The sequence below is a fragment of the Lithobates pipiens genome, unplaced genomic scaffold (genome assembly GCF_037356315.1).
Source record: "Lithobates pipiens isolate NorthernLeopardFrog02 unplaced genomic scaffold, aLitPip1_a1.2 Scaffold_8, whole genome shotgun sequence".
Lineage (NCBI taxonomy): Eukaryota > Metazoa > Chordata > Amphibia > Anura > Ranidae > Lithobates > Lithobates pipiens.
The window spans coordinates 532,988,378-533,014,647 of record NW_027507903.1 but is presented as its reverse complement, the minus strand read 5'-3'; the positions used below and the strand labels follow the sequence as shown (position 1 = coordinate 533,014,647).

The following is a 26,270-nucleotide window of genomic DNA, read 5'->3' as shown; positions in this document are numbered from 1 at the left end:
GTTGCCTTAATTAATATGCGTGCCTTCTCCTAGTAGAACTCAGATTAGTTCAGCAGCATGCTATCAACTGAATGGAAACTTCTGCAAGATGGCTACAAGTCCTCTTGTCCAAAACCAAATCTCCTGCAATGTTTCTGCCAAACAATATGTTCAACTCCCCACAAAGGAAACGCTGCTTTTATTAGGAAAGAGCTTTGCATTTTCTCCGACATTCTCCAGACATCCCATTGTGGCATGCAAATCCGGTGGCCTAAAATCTTCAAGCAAAAAAGCCACCCTGACAAGTATCGTTGGTAAGCTTAATTTGCAGGAAGGCATTTTATGTCCTTGTTGTGCCAGTTTCAGAAATGTTTTTCCTGATGTATCAACATGTATACGAATAGCAATCAGAATCGCTCCTTAGAGGTGTGCTTCCTTTGCTTCATATGACATGGTGTTGTTGCATTTGTTGAGATTCACACTGATAGCCACTGCTTTGGGACACATTCAGAAGTCTTCTTGCCGCAAGCAGTCAGAAATAGAATCTGACGTGGATCGGCAGATTTTCTGAAAAATAGAGCATCAAAATGCTCAACACAGTTGCTGGATAGTGGCATTTCAAATGTATTAACAACTCTTGTGTTTTATCTGGGTTTACCCACAAACGGACCTTGATCCAAAGGTACTTGGTATTACCTGCCACTTCTTGCTTTACAGTGGATATTTAGTAACTTTTCAAACATGCATGAATATATCCCTAACACGTCACGATAGCAGTTGCAATATCATTTTTTCTTTCAAAAAAGTTCTACTTTTATTTTTTAAATACTGTCCTTGAGCTCCAGTCAAGTGGATTTGGCGGTGTTTTTTTTTTTTCTAGGAGTACTTATATGCTACCATTTCTTGCTATGAGAGAAAAAATATTCTCTTTTGTCTGGGATAAGCACGATTTTAGGTTTCGGATCACTTGAAGGCCTATTTGAAACCAAGGAGACATGGGTGATGGATTTCCGTGATGGCTTCTGTGCTCCAGTGGCGCAATCGGTCAGCGCGCGGTACTTATGTGGCAGTATCTGTTGAGCAATGCCGAGGTTGTGAGTTCGAGCCTCACCTGGAGCATGCAGTTTCTTGCTTTTTGCCTTTATTCATGGAAAATGTAATCTGCACTTGCACCCTATGGCCTGAGAACTTTACAACAGGGCAATAAGCGCCCAAAGAAACTCAAGGTTCTTTCCTCAAGGGTGCTTGAATGAGCTGTCTTTCTGTTACACTGACCACATTCTTTAAATTGTGGACCAGAACAGATAAAGAAAATGTGCGCCTTCTACTTGATGAAAAGAGGTGTGGAGAGCTGCGACATGGCTTTTCTCTTTCAGAAAACTCATTCTTCTGACTTTGTAGCTCAAACCGCTTGCAATTCTGTAGCAAGTTTACAAGGGAAAATAAAAACAAAGATTTTGCCACCCTTACCTTGTAAAGTAAGAGAACGGATGCCTTCTGAAAGAAAAAAAAAGTCTTTGCTGTCATCTAGCGAAAGCCCCAGTGGCCTAATGGATAAGGCACTGGCCTCCTAAGCCAGGGACTGTGGGTTCGAGTCCCATCTGGGGTGTTTGAGATCTTGCTTGACTCTTTCAAGTCACATCTAAAGCAAGGCTTTAGAATAAAACCTTTAGGACTTCCCTTTCCTGTTGCCTTAATTAATATGCATGCCTTCTCCTAGTAGAACTCAGATTAGTTCAGCAGCATGCTATCAACTGAATGGAAACTTCTGCAAGATGGCTACAAGTCCTCTTGTCCAAAACCAAATCTCCTGCAATGTTTCTGCCAAACAATATGTTCAACTCCCCACAAAGGAAACGCTGCTTTTATTAGGAAAGAGCTTTGCATTTTCTCCGACATTCTCCAGACATCCCATTGTGGCATGCAAATCCGGTGGCCTAAAATCTTCAAGCAAAAATGCCACCCTGACAAGTATCGTTGGTAAGCTTAATTTGCAGGAAGGCATTTTATGTCCTTGTTGTGCCAGTTTCAGAAATGTTTTTCCTGATGTATCAACATGTATACGAATAGCAATCAGAATCGCTCCTTAGAGGTGTGCTTCCTTTGCTTCATATGACATGGTGTTGTTGCATTTGTTGAGATTCACACTGATAGCCACTGCTTTGGGACACATTCAGAAGTCTTCTTGCCGCAAGCAGTCAGAAATAGAATCTGACGTGGATCGGCAGATTTTCTGAAAAATAGAGCATCAAAATGCTCAACACAGTTGCTGGATAGTGGCATTTCAAATGTATTAACAACTCTTGTGTTTTATCTGGGTTTACCCACAAACGGACCTTGATCCAAAGGTACTTGGTATTACCTGCCACTTCTTGCTTTACAGTGGATATTTAGTAACTTTTCAAACATGCATGAATATATCCCTAACACGTCACGATAGCAGTTGCAATATCATTTTTTCTTTCAAAAAAGTTCTACTTTTATTTTTTAAATACTGTCCTTGAGCTCCAGTCAAGTGGATTTGGCGGTGTTTTTTTTTTTTCTAGGAGTACTTATATGCTACCATTTCTTGCTATGAGAGAAAAAATATTCTCTTTTGTCTGGGATAAGCACGATTTTAGGTTTCGGATCACTTGAAGGCCTATTTGAAACCAAGGAGACATGGGTGATGGATTTCCGTGATGGCTTCTGTGCTCCAGTGGCGCAATCGGTCAGCGCGCGGTACTTATATGGCAGTATCTGTTGAGCAATGCCGAGGTTGTGAGTTCGAGCCTCACCTGGAGCATGCAGTTTCTTGCTTTTTGCCTTTATTCATGGAAAATGTAATCTGCACTTGCACCCTATGGCCTGAGAACTTTACAACAGGGCAATAAGCGCCCAAAGAAACTCAAGGTTCTTTCCTCAAGGGTGCTTGAATGAGCTGTCTTTCTGTTACACTGACCACATTCTTTAAATTGTGGACCAGAACAGATAAAGAAAATGTGCGCCTTCTACTTGATGAAAAGAGGTGTGGAGAGCTGCGACATGGCTTTTCTCTTTCAGAAAACTCATTCTTCTGACTTTGTAGCTCAAACCGCTTGCAATTCTGTAGCAAGTTTACAAGGGAAAATAAAAACAAAGATTTTGCCACCCTTACCTTGTAAAGTAAGAGAACGGATGCCTTCTGAAAGAAAAAAAAAGTCTTTGCTGTCATCTAGCGAAAGCCCCAGTGGCCTAATGGATAAGGCACTGGCCTCCTAAGCCAGGGATTGTGGGTTCGAGTCCCATCCGGGGTGTTTGAGATCTTGCTTGACTCTTTCAAGTCACATCTAAAGCAAGGCTTTAGAATAAAACCTTTAGGACTTCCCTTTCCTGTTGCCTTAATTAATATGCGTGCCTTCTCCTAGTAGAACTCAGATTAGTTCAGCAGCATGCTATCAACTGAATGGAAACTTCTGCAAGATGGCTACAAGTCCTCTTGTCCAAAACCAAATCTCCTGCAATGTTTCTGCCAAACAATATGTTCAACTCCCCACAAAGGAAACGCTGCTTTTATTAGGAAAGAGCTTTGCATTTTCTCCGACATTCTCCAGACATCCCATTGTGGCATGCAAATCCGGTGGCCTAAAATCTTCAAGCAAAAAAGCCACCCTGACAAGTATCGTTGGTAAGCTTAATTTGCAGGAAGGCATTTTATGTCCTTGTTGTGCCAGTTTCAGAAATGTTTTTCCTGATGTATCAACATGTATACGAATAGCAATCAGAATTGCTCCTTAGAGGTGTGCTTCCTTTGCTTCATATGACATGGTGTTGTTGCATTTGTTGAGATTCACACTGATAGCCACTGCTTTGGGACACATTCAGAAGTCTTCTTGCCGCAAGCAGTCAGAAATAGAATCTGACGTGGATCGGCAGATTTTCTGAAAAATAGAGCATCAAAATGCTCAACACAGTTGCTGGATAGTGGCATTTCAAATGTATTAACAACTCTTGTGTTTTATCTGGGTTTACCCACAAACGGACCTTGATCCAAAGGTACTTGGTATTACCTGCCACTTCTTGCTTTACAGTGGATATTTAGTAACTTTTCAAACATGCATGAATATATCCCTAACACGTCACGATAGCAGTTGCAATATCATTTTTTCTTTCAAAAAAGTTCTACTTTTATTTTTTAAATACTGTCCTTGAGCTCCAGTCAAGTGGATTTGGCGGTGTTTTTTTTTTTTCTAGGAGTACTTATATGCTACCATTTCTTGCTATGAGAGAAAAAATATTCTCTTTTGTCTGGGATAAGCACGATTTTAGGTTTCGGATCACTTGAAGGCCTATTTGAAACCAAGGAGACATGGGTGATGGATTTCCGTGATGGCTTCTGTGCTCCAGTGGCGCAATCGGTCAGCGCGCGGTACTTATATGGCAGTATCTGTTGAGCAATGCCGAGGTTGTGAGTTCGAGCCTCACCTGGAGCATGCAGTTTCTTGCTTTTTGCCTTTATTCATGGAAAATGTAATCTGCACTTGCACCCTATGGCCTGAGAACTTTACAACAGGGCAATAAGCGCCCAAAGAAACTCAAGGTTCTTTCCTCAAGGGTGCTTGAATGAGCTGTCTTTCTGTTACACTGACCACATTCTTTAAATTGTGGACCAGAACAGATAAAGAAAATGTGCGCCTTCTACTTGATGAAAAGAGGTGTGGAGAGCTGCGACATGGCTTTTCTCTTTCAGAAAACTCATTCTTCTGACTTTGTAGCTCAAACCGCTTGCAATTCTGTAGCAAGTTTACAAGGGAAAATAAAAACAAAGATTTTGCCACCCTTACCTTGTAAAGTAAGAGAACGGATGCCTTCTGAAAGAAAAAAAAAGTCTTTGCTGTCATCTAGCGAAAGCCCCAGTGGCCTAATGGATAAGGCACTGGCCTCCTAAGCCAGGGATTGTGGGTTCGAGTCCCATCTGGGGTGTTTGAGATCTTGCTTGACTCTTTCAAGTCACATCTAAAGCAAGGCTTTAGAATAAAACCTTTAGGACTTCCCTTTCCTGTTGCCTTAATTAATATGCGTGCCTTCTCCTAGTAGAACTCAGATTAGTTCAGCAGCATGCTATCAACTGAATGGAAACTTCTGCAAGATGGCTACAAGTCCTCTTGTCCAAAACCAAATCTCCTGCAATGTTTCTGCCAAACAATATGTTCAACTCCCCACAAAGGAAACGCTGCTTTTATTAGGAAAGAGCTTTGCATTTTCTCCGACATTCTCCAGACATCCCATTGTGGCATGCAAATCCGGTGGCCTAAAATCTTCAAGCAAAAAAGCCACCCTGACAAGTATCGTTGGTAAGCTTAATTTGCAGGAAGGCATTTTATGTCCTTGTTGTGCCAGTTTCAGAAATGTTTTTCCTGATGTATCAACATGTATACGAATAGCAATCAGAATCGCTCCTTAGAGGTGTGCTTCCTTTGCTTCATATGACATGGTGTTGTTGCATTTGTTGAGATTCACACTGATAGCCACTGCTTTGGGACACATTCAGAAGTCTTCTTGCCGCAAGCAGTCAGAAATAGAATCTGACGTGGATCGGCAGATTTTCTGAAAAATAGAGCATCAAAATGCTCAACACAGTTGCTGGATAGTGGCATTTCAAATGTATTAACAACTCTTGTGTTTTATCTGGGTTTACCCACAAACGGACCTTGATCCAAAGGTACTTGGTATTACCTGCCACTTCTTGCTTTACAGTGGATATTTAGTAACTTTTCAAACATGCATGAATATATCCCTAACACGTCACGATAGCAGTTGCAATATCATTTTTTCTTTCAAAAAAGTTCTACTTTTATTTTTTAAATACTGTCCTTGAGCTCCAGTCAAGTGGATTTGGCGGTGTTTTTTTTTTTTCTAGGAGTACTTATATGCTACCATTTCTTGCTATGAGAGAAAAAATATTCTCTTTTGTCTGGGATAAGCACGATTTTAGGTTTCGGATCACTTGAAGGCCTATTTGAAACCAAGGAGACATGGGTGATGGATTTCCGCGATGGCTTCTGTGCTCCAGTGGCGCAATCGGTCAGCGCGCGGTACTTATATGGCAGTATCTGTTGAGCAATGCCGAGGTTGTGAGTTCGAGCCTCACCTGGAGCATGCAGTTTCTTGCTTTTTGCCTTTATTCATGGAAAATGTAATCTGCACTTGCACCCTATGGCCTGAGAACTTTACAACAGGGCAATAAGCGCCCAAAGAAACTCAAGGTTCTTTCCTCAAGGGTGCTTGAATGAGCTGTCTTTCTGTTACACTGACCACATTCTTTAAATTGTGGACCAGAACAGATAAAGAAAATGTGCGCCTTCTACTTGATGAAAAGAGGTGTGGAGAGCTGCGACATGGCTTTTCTCTTTCAGAAAACTCATTCTTCTGACTTTGTAGCTCAAACCGCTTGCAATTCTGTAGCAAGTTTACAAGGGAAAATAAAAACAAAGATTTTGCCACCCTTACCTTGTAAAGTAAGAGAACGGATGCCTTCTGAAAGAAAAAAAAAGTCTTTGCTGTCATCTAGTGAAAGCCCCAGTGGCCTAATGGATAAGGCACTGGCCTCCTAAGCCAGGGACTGTGGGTTCGAGTCCCATCTGGGGTGTTTGAGATCTTGCTTGACTCTTTCAAGTCACATCTAAAGCAAGGCTTTAGAATAAAACCTTTAGGACTTCCCTTTCCTGTTGCCTTAATTAATATGCATGCCTTCTCCTAGTAGAACTCAGATTAGTTCAGCAGCATGCTATCAACTGAATGGAAACTTCTGCAAGATGGCTACAAGTCCTCTTGTCCAAAACCAAATCTCCTGCAATGTTTCTGCCAAACAATATGTTCAACTCCCCACAAAGGAAACGCTGCTTTTATTAGGAAAGAGCTTTGCATTTTCTCCGACATTCTCCAGACATCCCATTGTGGCATGCAAATCCGGTGGCCTAAAATCTTCAAGCAAAAAAGCCACCCTGACAAGTATCGTTGGTAAGCTTAATTTGCAGGAAGGCATTTTATGTCCTTGTTGTGCCAGTTTCAGAAATGTTTTTCCTGATGTATCAACATGTATACGAATAGCAATCAGAATCGCTCCTTAGAGGTGTGCTTCCTTTGCTTCATATGACATGGTGTTGTAGCATTTGTTGAGATTCACACTGATAGCCACTGCTTTGGGACACATTCAGAAGTCTTCTTGCCGCAAGCAGTCAGAAATAGAATCTGACGTGGATCGGCAGATTTTCTGAAAAATAGAGCATCAAAATGCTCAACACAGTTGCTGGATAGTGGCATTTCAAATGTATTAACAACTCTTGTGTTTTATCTGGGTTTACCCACAAACGGACCTTGATCCAAAGGTACTTGGTATTACCTGCCACTTCTTGCTTTACAGTGGATATTTAGTAACTTTTCAAACATGCATGAATATATCCCTAACACGTCACGATAGCAGTTGCAATATCATTTTTTCTTTCAAAAAAGTTCTACTTTTATTTTTTAAATACTGTCCTTGAGCTCCAGTCAAGTGGATTTGGCGGTGTTTTTTTTTTTTTCTAGGAGTACTTATATGCTACCATTTCTTGCTATGAGAGAAAAAATATTCTCTTTTGTCTGGGATAAGCACGATTTTAGGTTTCGGATCACTTGAAGGCCTATTTGAAACCAAGGAGACATGGGTGATGGATTTCCGTGATGGCTTCTGTGCTCCAGTGGCGCAATCGGTCAGCGCGCGGTACTTATATGGCAGTATCTGTTGAGCAATGCCGAGGTTGTGAGTTCGAGCCTCACCTGGAGCATGCAGTTTCTTGCTTTTTGCCTTTATTCATGGAAAATGTAATCTGCACTTGCACCCTATGGCCTGAGAACTTTACAACAGGGCAATAAGCGCCCAAAGAAACTCAAGGTTCTTTCCTCAAGGGTGCTTGAATGAGCTGTCTTTCTGTTACACTGACCACATTCTTTAAATTGTGGACCAGAACAGATAAAGAAAATGTGCGCCTTCTACTTGATGAAAAGAGGTGTGGAGAGCTGCGACATGGCTTTTCTCTTTCAGAAAACTCATTCTTCTGACTTTGTAGCTCAAACCGCTTGCAATTCTGTAGCAAGTTTACAAGGGAAAATAAAAACAAAGATTTTGCCACCCTTACCTTGTAAAGTAAGAGAACGGATGCCTTCTGAAAGAAAAAAAAAGTCTTTGCTGTCATCTAGCGAAAGCCCCAGTGGCCTAATGGATAAGGCACTGGCCTCCTAAGCCAGGGACTGTGGGTTCGACTTTCAAGTCACATCTAAAGCAAGGCTTTAGAATAAAACCTTTAGGACTTCCCTTTCCTGTTGCCTTAATTAATATGCATGCCTTCTCCTAGTAGAACTCAGATTAGTTCAGCAGCATGCTATCAACTGAATGGAAACTTCTGCAAGATGGCTACAAGTCCTCTTGTCCAAAACCAAATCTCCTGCAATGTTTCTGCCAAACAATATGTTCAACTCCCCACAAAGGAAACGCTGCTTTTATTAGGAAAGAGCTTTGCATTTTCTCCGACATTCTCCACACATCCCATTGTGGCATGCAAATCCGGTGGCCTAAAATCTTCAAGAAAAAATGCCACCCTGACAAGTATCGTTGGTAAGCTTAATTTGCAGGAAGGCATTTTATGTCCTTGTTGTGCCAGTTTCAGAAATGTTTTTCCTGATGTATCAACATGTATACGAATAGCAATCAGAATTGCTCCTTAGAGGTGTGCTTCCTTTGCTTCATATGACATGGTGTTGTTGCATTTGTTGAGATTCACACTGATAGCCACTGCTTTGGGACACATTCAGAAGTCTTCTTGCCGCAAGCAGTCAGAAATAGAATCTGACGTGGATCGGCAGATTTTCTGAAAAATAGAGCATCAAAATGCTCAACACAGTTGCTGGATAGTGGCATTTCAAATGTATTAACAACTCTTGTGTTTTATCTGGGTTTACCCACAAACGGACCTTGATCCAAAGGTACTTGGTATTACCTGCCACTTCTTGCTTTACAGTGGATATTTAGTAACTTTTCAAACATGCATGAATATATCCCTAACACGTCACGATAGCAGTTGCAATATCATTTTTTCTTTCAAAAAAGTTCTACTTTTATTTTTTAAATACTGTCCTTGAGCTCCAGTCAAGTGGATTTGGCGGTGTTTTTTTTTTTTCTAGGAGTACTTATATGCTACCATTTCTTGCTATGAGAGAAAAAATATTCTCTTTTGTCTGGGATAAGCACGATTTTAGGTTTCGGATCACTTGAAGGCCTATTTGAAACCAAGGAGACATGGGTGATGGATTTCCGTGATGGCTTCTGTGCTCCAGTGGCGCAATCGGTCAGCGCGCGGTACTTATATGGCAGTATCTGTTGAGCAATGCCGAGGTTGTGAGTTCGAGCCTCACCTGGAGCATGCAGTTTCTTGCTTTTTGCCTTTATTCATGGAAAATGTAATCTGCACTTGCACCCTATGGCCTGAGAACTTTACAACAGGGCAATAAGCGCCCAAAGAAACTCAAGGTTCTTTCCTCAAGGGTGCTTGAATGAGCTGTCTTTCTGTTACACTGACCACATTCTTTAAATTGTGGACCAGAACAGATAAAGAAAATGTGCGCCTTCTACTTGATGAAAAGAGGTGTGGAGAGCTGCGACATGGCTTTTCTCTTTCAGAAAACTCATTCTTCTGACTTTGTAGCTCAAACCGCTTGCAATTCTGTAGCAAGTTTACAAGGGAAAATAAAAACAAAGATTTTGCCACCCTTACCTTGTAAAGTAAGAGAACGGATGCCTTCTGAAAGAAAAAAAAAGTCTTTGCTGTCATCTAGCGAAAGCCCCAGTGGCCTAATGGATAAGGCACTGGCCTCCTAAGCCAGGGATTGTGGGTTCGAGTCCCATCTGGGGTGTTTGAGATCTTGCTTGACTCTTTCAAGTCACATCTAAAACAAGGCTTTAGAATAAAACCTTTAGGACTTCCCTTTCCTGTTGCCTTAATTAATATGCGTGCCTTCTCCTAGTAGAACTCAGATTAGTTCAGCAGCATGCTATCAACTGAATGGAAACTTCTGCAAGATGGCTACAAGTCCTCTTGTCCAAAACCAAATCTCCTGCAATGTTTCTGCCAAACAATATGTTCAACTCCAAACAAAGGAAACGCTGCTTTTATTAGGAAAGAGCTTTGCATTTTCTCCGACATTCTCCAGACATCCCATTGTGGCATGCAAATCCGGTGGCCTAAAATCTTCAAGCAAAAAAGCCACCCTGACAAGTATCGTTGGTAAGCTTAATTTGCAGGAAGGCATTTTATGTCCTTTTTGTGCCAGTTTCAGAAATGTTTTTCCTGATGTATCAACATGTATACGAATAGCAATCAGAATCGCTCCTTAGAGGTGTGCTTCCTTTGCTTCATATGACATGGTGTTGTTGCATTTGTTGAGATTCACACTGATAGCCACTGCTTTGGGACACATTCAGAAGTCTTCTTGCCGCAAGCAGTCAGAAATAGAATCTGACGTGGATCGGCAGATTTTCTGAAAAATAGAGCATCAAAATGCTCAACACAGTTGCTGGATAGTGGCATTTCAAATGTATTAACAACTCTTGTGTTTTATCTGGGTTTACCCACAAACGGACCTTGATCCAAAGGTACTTGGTATTACCTGCCACTTCTTGCTTTACAGTGGATATTTAGTAACTTTTCAAACATGCATGAATATATCCCTAACACGTCACGATAGCAGTTGCAATATCATTTTTTCTTTCAAAAAAGTTCTACTTTTATTTTTTAAATACTGTCCTTGAGCTCCAGTCAAGTGGATTTGGCGGTGTTTTTTTTTTTCTAGGAGTACTTATATGCTACCATTTCTTGCTATGAGAGAAAAAATATTCTCTTTTGTCTGGGATAAGCACGATTTTAGGTTTCGGATCACTTGAAGGCCTATTTGAAACCAAGGAGACATGGGTGATGGATTTCCGTGATGGCTTCTGTGCTCCAGTGGCGCAATCGGTCAGCGCGCGGTACTTATATGGCAGTATCTGTTGAGCAATGCCGAGGTTGTGAGTTCGAGCCTCACCTGGAGCATGCAGTTTCTTGCTTTTTGCCTTTATTCATGGAAAATGTAATCTGCACTTGCACCCTATGGCCTGAGAACTTTACAACAGGGCAATAAGCGCCCAAAGAAACTCAAGGTTCTTTCCTCAAGGGTGCTTGAATGAGCTGTCTTTCTGTTACACTGACCACATTCTTTAAATTGTGGACCAGAACAGATAAAGAAAATGTGCGCCTTCTACTTGATGAAAAGAGGTGTGGAGAGCTGCGACATGGCTTTTCTCTTTCAGAAAACTCATTCTTCTGACTTTGTAGCTCAAACCGCTTGCAATTCTGTAGCAAGTTTACAAGGGAAAATAAAAACAAAGATTTTGCCACCCTTACCTTGTAAAGTAAGAGAACGGATGCCTTCTGAAAGAAAAAAAAAGTCTTTGCTGTCATCTAGCGAAAGCCCCAGTGGCCTAATGGATAAGGCACTGGCCTCCTAAGCCAGGGATTGTGGGTTCGAGTCCCATCTGGGGTGTTTGAGATCTTGCTTGACTCTTTCAAGTCACATCTAAAGCAAGGCTTTAGAATAAAACCTTTAGGAGTTCCCTTTCCTGTTGCCTTAATTAATATGCGTGCCTTCTCCTAGTAGAACTCAGATTAGTTCAGCAGCATGCTATCAACTGAATGGAAACTTCTGCAAGATGGCTACAAGTCCTCTTGTCCAAAACCAAATCTCCTGCAATGTTTCTGCCAAACAATATGTTCAACTCCCCACAAAGGAAACGCTGCTTTTATTAGGAAAGAGCTTTGCATTTTCTCCGACATTCTCCAGACATCCCATTGTGGCATGCAAATCCGGTGGCCTAAAATCTTCAAGCAAAAAAGCCACCCTGACAAGTATCGTTGGTAAGCTTAATTTGCAGGAAGGCATTTTATGTCCTTGTTGTGCCAGTTTCAGAAATGTTTTTCCTGATGTATCAACATGTATACGAATAGCAATCAGAATCGCTCCTTAGAGGTGTGCTTCCTTTGCTTCATATGACATGGTGTTGTTGCATTTGTTGAGATTCACACTGATAGCCACTGCTTTGGGACACATTCAGAAGTCTTCTTGCCGCAAGCAGTCAGAAATAGAATCTGACGTGGATCGGCAGATTTTCTGAAAAATAGAGCATCAAAATGCTCAACACAGTTGCTGGATAGTGGCATTTCAAATGTATTAACAACTCTTGTGTTTTATCTGGGTTTACCCACAAACGGACCTTGATCCAAAGGTACTTGGTATTACCTGCCACTTCTTGCTTTACAGTGGATATTTAGTAACTTTTCAAACATGCATGAATATATCCCTAACACGTCACGATAGCAGTTGCAATATCATTTTTTCTTTCAAAAAAGTTCTACTTTTATTTTTTAAATACTGTCCTTGAGCTCCAGTCAAGTGGATTTGGCGGTGTTTTTTTTTTTTCTAGGAGTACTTATATGCTACCATTTCTTGCTATGAGAGAAAAAATATTCTCTTTTGTCTGGGATAAGCACGATTTTAGGTTTCGGATCACTTGAAGGCCTATTTGAAACCAAGGAGACATGGGTGATGGATTTCCGTGATGGCTTCTGTGCTCCAGTGGCGCAATCGGTCAGCGCGCGGTACTTATGTGGCAGTATCTGTTGAGCAATGCCGAGGTTGTGAGTTCGAGCCTCACCTGGAGCATGCAGTTTCTTGCTTTTTGCCTTTATTCATGGAAAATGTAATCTGCACTTGCACCCTATGGCCTGAGAACTTTACAACAGGGCAATAAGCGCCCAAAGAAACTCAAGGTTCTTTCCTCAAGGGTGCTTGAATGAGCTGTCTTTCTGTTACACTGACCACATTCTTTAAATTGTGGACCAGAACAGATAAAGAAAATGTGCGCCTTCTACTTGATGAAAAGAGGTGTGGAGAGCTGCGACATGGCTTTTCTCTTTCAGAAAACTCATTCTTCTGACTTTGTAGCTCAAACCGCTTGCAATTCTGTAGCAAGTTTACAAGGGAAAATAAAAACAAAGATTTTGCCACCCTTACCTTGTAAAGTAAGAGAACGGATGCCTTCTGAAAGAAAAAAAAAGTCTTTGCTGTCATCTAGTGAAAGCCCCAGTGGCCTAATGGATAAGGCACTGGCCTCCTAAGCCAGGGACTGTGGGTTCGACTTTCAAGTCACATCTAAAGCAAGGCTTTAGAATAAAACCTTTAGGACTTCCCTTTCCTGTTGCCTTAATTAATATGCATGCCTTCTCCTAGTAGAACTCAGATTAGTTCAGCAGCATGCTATCAACTGAATGGAAACTTCTGCAAGATGGCTACAAGTCCTCTTGTCCAAAACCAAATCTCCTGCAATGTTTCTGCCAAACAATATGTTCAACTCCCCACAAAGGAAACGCTGCTTTTATTAGGAAAGAGCTTTGCATTTTCTCCGACATTCTCCACACATCCCATTGTGGCATGCAAATCCGGTGGCCTAAAATCTTCAAGAAAAAATGCCACCCTGACAAGTATCGTTGGTAAGCTTAATTTGCAGGAAGGCATTTTATGTCCTTGTTGTGCCAGTTTCAGAAATGTTTTTCCTGATGTATCAACATGTATACGAATAGCAATCAGAATTGCTCCTTAGAGGTGTGCTTCCTTTGCTTCATATGACATGGTGTTGTTGCATTTGTTGAGATTCACACTGATAGCCACTGCTTTGGGACACATTCAGAAGTCTTCTTGCCGCAAGCAGTCAGAAATAGAATCTGACGTGGATCGGCAGATTTTCTGAAAAATAGAGCATCAAAATGCTCAACACAGTTGCTGGATAGTGGCATTTCAAATGTATTAACAACTCTTGTGTTTTATCTGGGTTTACCCACAAACGGACCTTGATCCAAAGGTACTTGGTATTACCTGCCACTTCTTGCTTTACAGTGGATATTTAGTAACTTTTCAAACATGCATGAATATATCCCTAACACGTCACGATAGCAGTTGCAATATCATTTTTTCTTTCAAAAAAGTTCTACTTTTATTTTTTAAATACTGTCCTTGAGCTCCAGTCAAGTGGATTTGGCGGTGTTTTTTTTTTTTCTAGGAGTACTTATATGCTACCATTTCTTGCTATGAGAGAAAAAATATTCTCTTTTGTCTGGGATAAGCACGATTTTAGGTTTCGGATCACTTGAAGGCCTATTTGAAACCAAGGAGACATGGGTGATGGATTTCTGTGATGGCTTCTGTGCTCCAGTGGCGCAATCGGTCAGCGCGCGGTACTTATATGGCAGTATCTGTTGAGCAATGCCGAGGTTGTGAGTTCGAGCCTCACCTGGAGCATGCAGTTTCTTGCTTTTTGCCTTTATTCATGGAAAATGTAATCTGCACTTGCACCCTATGGCCTGAGAACTTTACAACAGGGCAATAAGCGCCCAAAGAAACTCAAGGTTCTTTCCTCAAGGGTGCTTGAATGAGCTGTCTTTCTGTTACACTGACCACATTCTTTAAATTGTGGACCAGAACAGATAAAGAAAATGTGCGCCTTCTACTTGATGAAAAGAGGTGTGGAGAGCTGCGACATGGCTTTTCTCTTTCAGAAAACTCATTCTTCTGACTTTGTAGCTCAAACCGCTTGCAATTCTGTAGCAAGTTTACAAGGGAAAATAAAAACAAAGATTTTGCCACCCTTACCTTGTAAAGTAAGAGAACGGATGCCTTCTGAAAGAAAAAAAAAGTCTTTGCTGTCATCTAGCGAAAGCCCCAGTGGCCTAATGGATAAGGCACTGGCCTCCTAAGCCAGGGATTGTGGGTTCGAGTCCCATCTGGGGTGTTTGAGATCTTGCTTGACTCTTTCAAGTCACATCTAAAGCAAGGCTTTAGAATAAAACCTTTAGGAGTTCCCTTTCCTGTTGCCTTAATTAATATGCATGCCTTCTCCTAGTAGAACTCAGATTAGTTCAGCAGCATGCTATCAACTGAATGGAAACTTCTGCAAGATGGCTACAAGTCCTCTTGTCCAAAACCAAATCTCCTGCAATGTTTCTGCCAAACAATATGTTCAACTCCCCACAAAGGAAACGCTGCTTTTATTAGGAAAGAGCTTTGCATTTTCTCCGACATTCTCCAGACATCCCATTGTGGCATGCAAATCCGGTGGCCTAAAATCTTCAAGCAAAAAAGCCACCCTGACAAGTATCGTTGGTAAGCTTAATTTGCAGGAAGGCATTTTATGTCCTTGTTGTGCCAGTTTCAGAAATGTTTTTCCTGATGTATCAACATGTATACGAATAGCAATCAGAATCGCTCCTTAGAGGTGTGCTTCCTTTGCTTCATATGACATGGTGTTGTTGCATTTGTTGAGATTCACACTGATAGCCACTGCTTTGGGACACATTCAGAAGTCTTCTTGCCGCAAGCAGTCAGAAATAGAATCTGACGTGGATCGGCAGATTTTCTGAAAAATAGAGCATCAAAATGCTCAACACAGTTGCTGGATAGTGGCATTTCAAATGTATTAACAACTCTTGTGTTTTATCTGGGTTTACCCACAAACGGACCTTGATCCAAAGGTACTTGGTATTACCTGCCACTTCTTGCTTTACAGTGGATATTTAGTAACTTTTCAAACATGCATGAATATATCCCTAACACGTCACGATAGCAGTTGCAATATCATTTTTTCTTTCAAAAAAGTTCTACTTTTATTTTTTAAATACTGTCCTTGAGCTCCAGTCAAGTGGATTTGGCGGTGTTTTTTTTTTTTCTAGGAGTACTTATATGCTACCATTTCTTGCTATGAGAGAAAAAATATTCTCTTTTGTCTGGGATAAGCACGATTTTAGGTTTCGGATCACTTGAAGGCCTATTTGAAACCAAGGAGACATGGGTGATGGATTTCCGTGATGGCTTCTGTGCTCCAGTGGCGCAATCGGTCAGCGCGCGGTACTTATGTGGCAGTATCTGTTGAGCAATGCCGAGGTTGTGAGTTCGAGCCTCACCTGGAGCATGCAGTTTCTTGCTTTTTGCCTTTATTCATGGAAAATGTAATCTGCACTTGCACCCTATGGCCTGAGAACTTTACAACAGGGCAATAAGCGCCCAAAGAAACTCAAGGTTCTTTCCTCAAGGGTGCTTGAATGAGCTGTCTTTCTGTTACACTGACCACATTCTTTAAATTGTGGACCAGAACAGATAAAGAAAATGTGCGCCTTCTACTTGATGAAAAGAGGTGTGGAGAGCTGCGACATGGCTTTTCTCTTTCAGAAAACTCATTCTTCTGACTTTGTAGCTCAAACCGCTTGCAATTCTGTAGCAAGTTTACAAGGGAAAATAAAAACAAAGATTTTGCCACCCTTACCTTGTAAAGTAAGAGAACGGATGCCTTCTGAAAGAAAAAAAAAGTCTTTGCTGTCATCTAGTGAAAGCCCCAGTGGCCTAATGGATAAGGCACTGGCCTCCTAAGCCAGGGACTGTGGGTTCGACTTTCAAGTCACATCTAAAGCAAGGCTTTAGAATAAAACCTTTAGGACTTCCCTTTCCTGTTGCCTTAATTAATATGCATGCCTTCTCCTAGTAGAACTCAGATTAGTTCAGCAGCATGCTATCAACTGAATGGAAACTTCTGCAAGATGGCTACAAGTCCTCTTGTCCAAAACCAAATCTCCTGCAATGTTTCTGCCAAACAATATGTTCAACTCCCCACAAAGGAAACGCTGCTTTTATTAGGAAAGAGCTTTGCATTTTCTCCGACATTCTCCACACATCCCATTGTGGCATGCAAATCCGGTGGCCTAAAATCTTCAAGAAAAAATGCCACCCTGACAAGTATCGTTGGTAAGCTTAATTTGCAGGAAGGCATTTTATGTCCTTGTTGTGCCAGTTTCAGAAATGTTTTTCCTGATGTATCAACATGTATACGAATAGCAATCAGAATTGCTCCTTAGAGGTGTGCTTCCTTTGCTTCATATGACATGGTGTTGTTGCATTTGTTGAGATTCACACTGATAGCCACTGCTTTGGGACACATTCAGAAGTCTTCTTGCCGCAAGCAGTCAGAAATAGAATCTGACGTGGATCGGCAGATTTTCTGAAAAATAGAGCATCAAAATGCTCAACACAGTTGCTGGATAGTGGCATTTCAAATGTATTAACAACTCTTGTGTTTTATCTGGGTTTACCCACAAACGGACCTTGATCCAAAGGTACTTGGTATTACCTGCCACTTCTTGCTTTACAGTGGATATTTAGTAACTTTTCAAACATGCATGAATATATCCCTAACACGTCACGATAGCAGTTGCAATATCATTTTTTCTTTCAAAAAAGTTCTACTTTTATTTTTTAAATACTGTCCTTGAGCTCCAGTCAAGTGGATTTGGCGGTGTTTTTTTTTTTTCTAGGAGTACTTATATGCTACCATTTCTTGCTATGAGAGAAAAAATATTCTCTTTTGTCTGGGATAAGCACGATTTTAGGTTTCGGATCACTTGAAGGCCTATTTGAAACCAAGGAGACATGGGTGATGGATTTCCGTGATGGCTTCTGTGCTCCAGTGGCGCAATCGGTCAGCGCGCGGTACTTATATGGCAGTATCTGTTGACCAGAACAGATAAAGAAAATGTGCGCCTTCTACTTGATGAAAAGAGGTGTGGAGAGCTGCGACATGGCTTTTCTCTTTCAGAAAACTCATTCTTCTGACTTTGTAGCTCAAACCGCTTGCAATTCTGTAGCAAGTTTACAAGGGAAAATAAAAACAAAGATTTTGCCACCCTTACCTTGTAAAGTAAGAGAACGGATGCCTTCTGAAAGAAAAAAAAAAGTCTTTGCTGTCATCTAGCGAAAGCCCCAGTGGCCTAATGGATAAGGCACTGGCCTCCTAAGCCAGGGATTGTGGGTTCGAGTCCCATCTGGGGTGTTTGAGATCTTGCTTGACTCTTTCAAGTCACATCTAAAGCAAGGCTTTAGAATAAAACCTTTAGGAGTTCCCTTTCCTGTTGCCTTAATTAATATGCGTGCCTTCTCCTAGTAGAACTCAGATTAGTTCAGCAGCATGCTATCAACTGAATGGAAACTTCTGCAAGATGGCTACAAGTCCTCTTGTCCAAAACCAAATCTCCTGCAATGTTTCTGCCAAACAATATGTTCAACTCCCCACAAAGGAAACGCTGCTTTTATTAGGAAAGAGCTTTGCATTTTCTCCGACATTCTCCAGACATCCCATTGTGGCATGCAAATCCGGTGGCCTAAAATCTTCAAGCAAAAAAGCCACCCTGACAAGTATCGTTGGTAAGCTTAATTTGCAGGAAGGCATTTTATGTCCTTGTTGTGCCAGTTTCAGAAATGTTTTTCCTGATGTATCAACATGTATACGAATAGCAATCAGAATCGCTCCTTAGAGGTGTGCTTCCTTTGCTTCATATGACATGGTGTTGTTGCATTTGTTGAGATTCACACTGATAGCCACTGCTTTGGGACACATTCAGAAGTCTTCTTGCCGCAAGCAGTCAGAAATAGAATCTGACGTGGATCGGCAGATTTTCTGAAAAATAGAGCATCAAAATGCTCAACACAGTTGCTGGATAGTGGCATTTCAAATGTATTAACAACTCTTGTGTTTTATCTGGGTTTACCCACAAACGGACCTTGATCCAAAGGTACTTGGTATTACCTGCCACTTCTTGCTTTACAGTGGATATTTAGTAACTTTTCAAACATGCATGAATATATCCCTAACACGTCACGATAGCAGTTGCAATATCATTTTTTCTTTCAAAAAAGTTCTACTTTTATTTTTTAAATACTGTCCTTGAGCTCCAGTCAAGTGGATTTGGCGGTGTTTTTTTTTTTTTCTAGGAGTACTTATATGCTACCATTTCTTGCTATGAGAGAAAAAATATTCTCTTTTGTCTGGGATAAGCACGATTTTAGGTTTCGGATCACTTGAAGGCCTATTTGAAACCAAGGAGACATGGGTGATGGATTTCCGTGATGGCTTCTGTGCTCCAGTGGCGCAATCGGTCAGCGCGCGGTACTTATATGGCAGTATCTGTTGAGCAATGCCGAGGTTGTGAGTTTGAGCCTCACCTGGAGCATGCAGTTTCTTGCTTTTTGCCTTTATTCATGGAAAATGTAATCTGCACTTGCACCCTATGGCCTGAGAACTTTACAACAGGGCAATAAGCGCCCAAAGAAACTCAAGGTTCTTTCCTCAAGGGTGCTTGAATGAGCTGTCTTTCTGTTACACTGACCACATTCTTTAAATTGTGGACCAGAACAGATAAAGAAAATGTGCGCCTTCTACTTGATGAAAAGAGGTGTGGAGAGCTGCGACATGGCTTTTCTCTTTCAGAAAACTCATTCTTCTGACTTTGTAGCTCAAACCGCTTGCAATTCTGTAGCAAGTTTACAAGGGAAAATAAAAACAAAGATTTTGCCACCCTTACCTTGTAAAGTAAGAGAACGGATGCCTTCTGAAAGAAAAAAAAAGTCTTTGCTGTCATCTAGCGAAAGCCCCAGTGGCCTAATGGATAAGGCACTGGCCTCCTAAGCCAGGGACTGTGGGTTCGAGTCCCATCTGGGGTGTTTGAGATCTTGCTTGACTCTTTCAAGTCACATCTAAAGCAAGGCTTTAGAATAAAACCTTTAGGACTTCCCTTTCCTGTTGCCTTAATTAATATGCATGCCTTCTCCTAGTAGAACTCAGATTAGTTCAGCAGCATGCTATCAACTGAATGGAAACTTCTGCAAGATGGCTACAAGTCCTCTTGTCCAAAACCAAATCTCCTGCAATGTTTCTGCCAAACAATATGTTCAACTCCCCACAAAGGAAACGCTGCATTTATTAGGAAAGAGCTTTGCATTTTCTCCGACATTCTCCAGACATCCCATTGTGGCATGCAAATCCGGTGGCCTAAAATCTTCAAGCAAAAAAGCCACCCTGACAAGTATCGTTGGTAAGCTTAATTTGCAGGAAGGCATTTTATGTCCTTGTTGTGCCAGTTTCAGAAATGTTTTTCCTGATGTATCAACATGTATACGAATAGCAATCAGAATCGCTCCTTAGAGGTGTGCTTCCTTTGCTTCATATGACATGGTGTTGTTGCATTTGTTGAGATTCACACTGATAGCCACTGCTTTGGGACACATTCAGAAGTCTTCTTGCCGCAAGCAGTCAGAAATAGAATCTGACGTGGATCGGCAGATTTTCTGAAAAATAGAGCATCAAAATGCTCAACACAGTTGCTGGATAGTGGCATTTCAAATGTATTAACAACTCTTGTGTTTTATCTGGGTTTACCCACAAACGGACCTTGATCCAAAGGTACTTGGTATTACCTGCCACTTCTTGCTTTACAGTGGATATTTAGTAACTTTTCAAACATGCATGAATATATCCCTAACACGTCACGATAGCAGTTGCAATATCATTTTTTCTTTCAAAAAAGTTCTACTTTTAGTTTTTAAATACTGTCCTTGAGCTCCAGTCAAGTGGATTTGGCGGTGTTTTTTTTTTTCTAGGAGTACTTATATGCTACCATTTCTTGCTATGAGAGAAAAAATATTCTCTTTTGTCTGGGATAAGCACGATTTTAGGTTTCGGATCACTTGAAGGCCTATTTGAAACCAAGGAGACATGGGTGATGGATTTCCGTGATGGCTTCTGTGCTCCAGTGGCGCAATCGGTCAGCGCGCGGTACTTATGTGGCAGTATCTGTTGAGCAATGCCGAGGTTGTGAGTTCGAGCCTCACCTGGAGCATGCAGTTTCTTGCTTTTTGCCTTTATTCATGGAAAATGTAATCTGCACTTGCACCCTATGGCCTGAGAACTTTACAACAGGGCAATAAGCGCCCAAAGAAACTCAAGGTTCTTTCCTCAAGGGTGCTTGAATGAGCTGTCTTTCTGTTACACTGACCACATTCTTTAAATTGTGGACCAGAACAGATAAAGAAAATGTGCGCCTTCTACTTGATGAAAAGAGGTGTGGAGAGCTGCGACATGGCTTTTCTCTTTCAGAAAACTCATTCTTCTGACTTTGTAGCTCAAACCGCTTGCAATTCTGTAGCAAGTTTACAAGGGAAAATAAAAACAAAGATTTTGCCACCCTTACCTTGTAAAGTAAGAGAACGGATGCCTTCTGAAAGAAAAAAAAAGTCTTTGCTGTCATCTAGTGAAAGCCCCAGTGGCCTAATGGATAAGGCACTGGCCTCCTAAGCCAGGGACTGTGGGTTCGACTTTCAAGTCACATCTAAAGCAAGGCTTTAGAATAAAACCTTTAGGACTTCCCTTTCCTGTTGCCTTAATTAATATGCATGCCTTCTCCTAGTAGAACTCAGATTAGTTCAGCAGCATGCTATCAACTGAATGGAAACTTCTGCAAGATGGCTACAAGTCCTCTTGTCCAAAACCAAATCTCCTGCAATGTTTCTGCCAAACAATATGTTCAACTCCCCACAAAGGAAACGCTGCTTTTATTAGGAAAGAGCTTTGCATTTTCTCCGACATTCTCCACACATCCCATTGTGGCATGCAAATCCGGTGGCCTAAAATCTTCAAGAAAAAATGCCACCCTGACAAGTATCGTTGGTAAGCTTAATTTGCAGGAAGGCATTTTATGTCCTTGTTGTGCCAGTTTCAGAAATGTTTTTCCTGATGTATCAACATGTATACGAATAGCAATCAGAATTGCTCCTTAGAGGTGTGCTTCCTTTGCTTCATATGACATGGTGTTGTTGCATTTGTTGAGATTCACACTGATAGCCACTGCTTTGGGACACATTCAGAAGTCTTCTTGCCGCAAGCAGTCAGAAATAGAATCTGACGTGGATCGGCAGATTTTCTGAAAAATAGAGCATCAAAATGCTCAACACAGTTGCTGGATAGTGGCATTTCAAATGTATTAACAACTCTTGTGTTTTATCTGGGTTTACCCACAAACGGACCTTGATCCAAAGGTACTTGGTATTACCTGCCACTTCTTGCTTTACAGTGGATATTTAGTAACTTTTCAAACATGCATGAATATATCCCTAACACGTCACGATAGCAGTTGCAATATCATTTTTTCTTTCAAAAAAGTTCTACTTTTATTTTTTAAATACTGTCCTTGAGCTCCAGTCAAGTGGATTTGGCGGTGTTTTTTTTTTTTCTAGGAGTACTTATATGCTACCATTTCTTGCTATGAGAGAAAAAATATTCTCTTTTGTCTGGGATAAGCACGATTTTAGGTTTCGGATCACTTGAAGGCCTATTTGAAACCAAGGAGACATGGGTGATGGATTTCCGTGATGGCTTCTGTGCTCCAGTGGCGCAATCGGTCAGCGCGCGGTACTTATATGGCAGTATCTGTTGACCAGAACAGATAAAGAAAATGTGCGCCTTCTACTTGATGAAAAGAGGTGTGGAGAGCTGCGACATGGCTTTTCTCTTTCAGAAAACTCATTCTTCTGACTTTGTAGCTCAAACCGCTTGCAATTCTGTAGCAAGTTTACAAGGGAAAATAAAAACAAAGATTTTGCCACCCTTACCTTGTAAAGTAAGAGAACGGATGCCTTCTGAAAGAAAAAAAAAGTCTTTGCTGTCATCTAGCGAAAGCCCCAGTGGCCTAATGGATAAGGCACTGGCCTCCTAAGCCAGGGATTGTGGGTTCGAGTCCCATCTGGGGTGTTTGAGATCTTGCTTGACTCTTTCAAGTCACATCTAAAGCAAGGCTTTAGAATAAAACCTTTAGGAGTTCCCTTTCCTGTTGCCTTAATTAATATGCGTGCCTTCTCCTAGTAGAACTCAGATTAGTTCAGCAGCATGCTATAAACTGAATGGAAACTTCTGCAAGATGGCTACAAGTCCTCTTGTCCAAAACCAAATCTCCTGCAATGTTTCTGCCAAACAATATGTTCAACTCCCCACAAAGGAAACGCTGCTTTTATTAGGAAAGAGCTTTGCATTTTCTCCGACATTCTCCACACATCCCATTGTGGCATGCAAATCCGGTGGCCTAAAATCTTCAAGCAAAAAAGCCACCCTGACAAGTATCGTTGGTAAGCTTAATTTGCAGGAAGGCATTTTATGTCCTTGTTGTGCCAGTTTCAGAAATGTTTTTCCTGATGTATCAACATGTATACGAATAGCAATCAGAATCGCTCCTTAGAGGTGTGCTTCCTTTGCTTCATATGACATGGTGTTGTTGCATTTGTTGAGATTCACACTGATAGCCACTGCTTTGGGACACATTCAGAAGTCTTCTTGCCGCAAGCAGTCAGAAATAGAATCTGACGTGGATCGGCAGATTTTCTGAAAAATAGAGCATCAAAATGCTCAACACAGTTGCTGGATAGTGGCATTTCAAATGTATTAACAACTCTTGTGTTTTATCTGGGTTTACCCACAAACGGACCTTGATCCAAAGGTACTTGGTATTACCTGCCACTTCTTGCTTTACAGTGGATATTTAGTAACTTTTCAAACATGCATGAATATATCCCTAACACGTCACGATAGCAGTTGCAATATCATTTTTTCTTTCAAAAAAGTTCTACTTTTATTTTTTAAATACTGTCCTTGAGCTCCAGTCAAGTGGATTTGGCGGTGTTTTTTTTTTTTTCTAGGAGTACTTATATGCTACCATTTCTTGCTATGAGAGAAAAAATATTCTCTTTTGTCTGGGATAAGCACGATTTTAGGTTTCGGATCACTTGAAGGCCTATTTGAAACCAAGGAGACATGGGTGATGGATTTCCGTGATGGCTTCTGTGCTCCAGTGGCGCAATCGGTCAGCGCGCGGTACTTATATGGCAGTATCTGTTGAGCAATGCCGAGGTTGTGAGTTCGAGCCTCACCTGGAGCATGCAGTTTCTTGCTTTTTGCCTTTATTCATGGAAAATGTAATCTGCACTTGCACCCTATGGCCTGAGAACTTTACAACAGGGCAATAAGCGCCCAAAGAAACTCAAGGTTCTTTCCTCAAGGGTGCTTGAATGAGCTGTCTTTCTGTTACACTGACCACATTCTTTAAATTGTGGACCAGAACAGATAAAGAAAATGTGCGCCTTCTACTTGATGAAAAGAGGTGTGGAGAGCTGCGACATGGCTTTTCTCTTTCAGAAAACTCATTCTTCTGACTTTGTAGCTCAAACCGCTTGCAATTCTGTAGCAAGTTTACAAGGGAAAATAAAAACAAAGATTTTGCCACCCTTACCTTGTAAAGTAAGAGAACGGATGCCTTCTGAAAGAAAAAAAAAGTCTTTGCTGTCATCTAGCGAAAGCCCCAGTGGCCTAATGGATAAGGCACTGGCCTCCTAAGCCAGGGACTGTGGGTTCGAGTCCCATCTGGGGTGTTTGAGATCTTGCTTGACTCTTTCAAGTCACATCTAAAGCAAGGCTTTAGAATAAAACCTTTAGGACTTCCCTTTCCTGTTGCCTTAATTAATATGTGTGCCTTCTCCTAGTAGAACTCAGATTAGTTCAGCAGCATGCTATCAACTGAATGGAAACTTCTGCAAGATGGCTACAAGTCCTCTTGTCCAAAACCAAATCTCCTGCAATGTTTCTGCCAAACAATATGTTCAACTCCCCACAAAGGAAACGCTGCTTTTATTAGGAAAGAGCTTTGCATTTTCTCCGACATTCTCCAGACATCCCATTGTGGCATGCAAATCCGGTGGCCTAAAATCTTCAAGCAAAAAAGCCACCCTGACAAGTATCGTTGGTAAGCTTAATTTGCAGGAAGGCATTTTATGTCCTTGTTGTGCCAGTTTCAGAAATGTTTTTCCTGATGTATCAACATGTATACGAATAGCAATCAGAATCGCTCCTTAGAGGTGTGCTTCCTTTGCTTCATATGACATGGTGTTGTTGCATTTGTTGAGATTCACACTGATAGCCACTGCTTTGGGACACATTCAGAAGTCTTCTTGCCGCAAGCAGTCAGAAATAGAATCTGACGTGGATCGGCAGATTTTCTGAAAAATAGAGCATCAAAATGCTCAACACAGTTGCTGGATAGTGGCATTTCAAATGTATTAACAACTCTTGTGTTTTATCTGGGTTTACCCACAAACGGACCTTGATCCAAAGGTACTTGGTATTACCTGCCACTTCTTGCTTTACAGTGGATATTTAGTAACTTTTCAAACATGCATGAATATATCCCTAACACGTCACGATAGCAGTTGCAATATCATTTTTTCTTTCAAAAAAGTTCTACTTTTATTTTTTAAATACTGTCCTTGAGCTCCAGTCAAGTGGATTTGGCGGTGTTTTTTTTTTTCTAGGAGTACTTATATGCTACCATTTCTTGCTATGAGAGAAAAAATATTCTCTTTTGTCTGGGATAAGCACGATTTTAGGTTTCGGATCACTTGAAGGCCTATTTGAAACCAAGGAGACATGGGTGATGGATTTCCGTGATGGCTTCTGTGCTCCAGTGGCGCAATCGGTCAGCGCGCGGTACTTATATGGCAGTATCTGTTGAGCAATGCCGAGGTTGTGAGTTCGAGCCTCACCTGGAGCATGCAGTTTCTTGCTTTTTGCCTTTATTCATGGAAAATGTAATCTGCACTTGCACCCTATGGCCTGAGAACTTTACAACAGGGCAATAAGCGCCCAAAGAAACTCAAGGTTCTTTCCTCAAGGGTGCTTGAATGAGCTGTCTTTCTGTTACACTGACCACATTCTTTAAATTGTGGACCAGAACAGATAAAGAAAATGTGCGCCTTCTACTTGATGAAAAGAGGTGTGGAGAGCTGCGACATGGCTTTTCTCTTTCAGAAAACTCATTCTTCTGACTTTGTAGCTCAAACCGCTTGCAATTCTGTAGCAAGTTTACAAGGGAAAATAAAAACAAAGATTTTGCCACCCTTACCTTGTAAAGTAAGAGAACGGATGCCTTCTGAAAGAAAAAAAAAGTCTTTGCTGTCATCTAGCGAAAGCCCCAGTGGCCTAATGGATAAGGCACTGGCCTCCTAAGCCAGGGATTGTGGGTTCGAGTCCCATCTGGGGTGTTTGAGATCTTGCTTGACTCTTTCAAGTCACATCTAAAACAAGGCTTTAGAATAAAACCTTTAGGACTTCCCTTTCCTGTTGCCTTAATTAATATGCGTGCCTTCTCCTAGTAGAACTCAGATTAGTTCAGCAGCATGCTATCAACTGAATGGAAACTTCTGCAAGATGGCTACAAGTCCTCTTGTCCAAAACCAAATCTCCTGCAATGTTTCTGCCAAACAATATGTTCAACTCCAAACAAAGGAAACGCTGCTTT

At 41.3% G+C, this 26,270-nt stretch overlaps 25 non-coding genes across 25 annotated transcripts; all 25 read left to right on the top strand.

Moving 5' to 3' along the window:
• The first annotated feature begins 1,005 nt into the window (after positions 1 to 1,005).
• Positions 1,006 to 1,098, top strand: TRNAI-UAU (transfer RNA isoleucine (anticodon UAU)). Its single transcript is given in 2 exon segments — positions 1,006 to 1,043; positions 1,063 to 1,098. It is a non-coding gene; the product is annotated as a tRNA-Ile (tRNA).
• Positions 1,099 to 1,515: 417 nt separating this feature from the next.
• TRNAR-CCU (transfer RNA arginine (anticodon CCU)) lies at positions 1,516 to 1,588 on the top strand. Its single transcript has one exon. It is a non-coding gene; the product is annotated as a tRNA-Arg (tRNA).
• A 1,083-nt stretch (positions 1,589 to 2,671) lies between these two features.
• On the top strand, positions 2,672 to 2,764 carry TRNAI-UAU (transfer RNA isoleucine (anticodon UAU)). The gene is given in 2 exon segments: positions 2,672 to 2,709; positions 2,729 to 2,764. It is a non-coding gene; the product is annotated as a tRNA-Ile (tRNA).
• A 417-nt stretch (positions 2,765 to 3,181) lies between these two features.
• Positions 3,182 to 3,254, top strand: TRNAR-CCU (transfer RNA arginine (anticodon CCU)). The gene has a single exon. It is a non-coding gene; the product is annotated as a tRNA-Arg (tRNA).
• Positions 3,255 to 4,337: 1,083 nt separating this feature from the next.
• On the top strand, positions 4,338 to 4,430 carry TRNAI-UAU (transfer RNA isoleucine (anticodon UAU)). The gene is given in 2 exon segments: positions 4,338 to 4,375; positions 4,395 to 4,430. It is a non-coding gene; the product is annotated as a tRNA-Ile (tRNA).
• Positions 4,431 to 4,847: 417 nt separating this feature from the next.
• On the top strand, positions 4,848 to 4,920 carry TRNAR-CCU (transfer RNA arginine (anticodon CCU)). The gene has a single exon. It is a non-coding gene; the product is annotated as a tRNA-Arg (tRNA).
• Positions 4,921 to 6,003: 1,083 nt separating this feature from the next.
• Positions 6,004 to 6,096, top strand: TRNAI-UAU (transfer RNA isoleucine (anticodon UAU)). Its single transcript is given in 2 exon segments — positions 6,004 to 6,041; positions 6,061 to 6,096. It is a non-coding gene; the product is annotated as a tRNA-Ile (tRNA).
• A 417-nt stretch (positions 6,097 to 6,513) lies between these two features.
• TRNAR-CCU (transfer RNA arginine (anticodon CCU)) lies at positions 6,514 to 6,586 on the top strand. Its single transcript has one exon. It is a non-coding gene; the product is annotated as a tRNA-Arg (tRNA).
• Positions 6,587 to 7,670: 1,084 nt separating this feature from the next.
• On the top strand, positions 7,671 to 7,763 carry TRNAI-UAU (transfer RNA isoleucine (anticodon UAU)). The gene is given in 2 exon segments: positions 7,671 to 7,708; positions 7,728 to 7,763. It is a non-coding gene; the product is annotated as a tRNA-Ile (tRNA).
• A 1,539-nt stretch (positions 7,764 to 9,302) lies between these two features.
• On the top strand, positions 9,303 to 9,395 carry TRNAI-UAU (transfer RNA isoleucine (anticodon UAU)). Its single transcript is given in 2 exon segments — positions 9,303 to 9,340; positions 9,360 to 9,395. It is a non-coding gene; the product is annotated as a tRNA-Ile (tRNA).
• Positions 9,396 to 9,812: 417 nt separating this feature from the next.
• On the top strand, positions 9,813 to 9,885 carry TRNAR-CCU (transfer RNA arginine (anticodon CCU)). The gene has a single exon. It is a non-coding gene; the product is annotated as a tRNA-Arg (tRNA).
• Positions 9,886 to 10,967: 1,082 nt separating this feature from the next.
• Positions 10,968 to 11,060, top strand: TRNAI-UAU (transfer RNA isoleucine (anticodon UAU)). Its single transcript is given in 2 exon segments — positions 10,968 to 11,005; positions 11,025 to 11,060. It is a non-coding gene; the product is annotated as a tRNA-Ile (tRNA).
• A 417-nt stretch (positions 11,061 to 11,477) lies between these two features.
• TRNAR-CCU (transfer RNA arginine (anticodon CCU)) lies at positions 11,478 to 11,550 on the top strand. Its single transcript has one exon. It is a non-coding gene; the product is annotated as a tRNA-Arg (tRNA).
• Positions 11,551 to 12,633: 1,083 nt separating this feature from the next.
• TRNAI-UAU (transfer RNA isoleucine (anticodon UAU)) lies at positions 12,634 to 12,726 on the top strand. Its single transcript is given in 2 exon segments — positions 12,634 to 12,671; positions 12,691 to 12,726. It is a non-coding gene; the product is annotated as a tRNA-Ile (tRNA).
• A 1,539-nt stretch (positions 12,727 to 14,265) lies between these two features.
• TRNAI-UAU (transfer RNA isoleucine (anticodon UAU)) lies at positions 14,266 to 14,358 on the top strand. Its single transcript is given in 2 exon segments — positions 14,266 to 14,303; positions 14,323 to 14,358. It is a non-coding gene; the product is annotated as a tRNA-Ile (tRNA).
• A 417-nt stretch (positions 14,359 to 14,775) lies between these two features.
• On the top strand, positions 14,776 to 14,848 carry TRNAR-CCU (transfer RNA arginine (anticodon CCU)). The gene has a single exon. It is a non-coding gene; the product is annotated as a tRNA-Arg (tRNA).
• Positions 14,849 to 15,931: 1,083 nt separating this feature from the next.
• TRNAI-UAU (transfer RNA isoleucine (anticodon UAU)) lies at positions 15,932 to 16,024 on the top strand. Its single transcript is given in 2 exon segments — positions 15,932 to 15,969; positions 15,989 to 16,024. It is a non-coding gene; the product is annotated as a tRNA-Ile (tRNA).
• A 1,835-nt stretch (positions 16,025 to 17,859) lies between these two features.
• TRNAR-CCU (transfer RNA arginine (anticodon CCU)) lies at positions 17,860 to 17,932 on the top strand. Its single transcript has one exon. It is a non-coding gene; the product is annotated as a tRNA-Arg (tRNA).
• Positions 17,933 to 19,526: 1,594 nt separating this feature from the next.
• Positions 19,527 to 19,599, top strand: TRNAR-CCU (transfer RNA arginine (anticodon CCU)). The gene has a single exon. It is a non-coding gene; the product is annotated as a tRNA-Arg (tRNA).
• A 1,082-nt stretch (positions 19,600 to 20,681) lies between these two features.
• On the top strand, positions 20,682 to 20,774 carry TRNAI-UAU (transfer RNA isoleucine (anticodon UAU)). Its single transcript is given in 2 exon segments — positions 20,682 to 20,719; positions 20,739 to 20,774. It is a non-coding gene; the product is annotated as a tRNA-Ile (tRNA).
• Positions 20,775 to 22,608: 1,834 nt separating this feature from the next.
• TRNAR-CCU (transfer RNA arginine (anticodon CCU)) lies at positions 22,609 to 22,681 on the top strand. The gene has a single exon. It is a non-coding gene; the product is annotated as a tRNA-Arg (tRNA).
• A 1,084-nt stretch (positions 22,682 to 23,765) lies between these two features.
• On the top strand, positions 23,766 to 23,858 carry TRNAI-UAU (transfer RNA isoleucine (anticodon UAU)). Its single transcript is given in 2 exon segments — positions 23,766 to 23,803; positions 23,823 to 23,858. It is a non-coding gene; the product is annotated as a tRNA-Ile (tRNA).
• A 417-nt stretch (positions 23,859 to 24,275) lies between these two features.
• On the top strand, positions 24,276 to 24,348 carry TRNAR-CCU (transfer RNA arginine (anticodon CCU)). The gene has a single exon. It is a non-coding gene; the product is annotated as a tRNA-Arg (tRNA).
• A 1,082-nt stretch (positions 24,349 to 25,430) lies between these two features.
• On the top strand, positions 25,431 to 25,523 carry TRNAI-UAU (transfer RNA isoleucine (anticodon UAU)). Its single transcript is given in 2 exon segments — positions 25,431 to 25,468; positions 25,488 to 25,523. It is a non-coding gene; the product is annotated as a tRNA-Ile (tRNA).
• Positions 25,524 to 25,940: 417 nt separating this feature from the next.
• Positions 25,941 to 26,013, top strand: TRNAR-CCU (transfer RNA arginine (anticodon CCU)). Its single transcript has one exon. It is a non-coding gene; the product is annotated as a tRNA-Arg (tRNA).
• Positions 26,014 to 26,270: the final 257 nt, after the last annotated feature.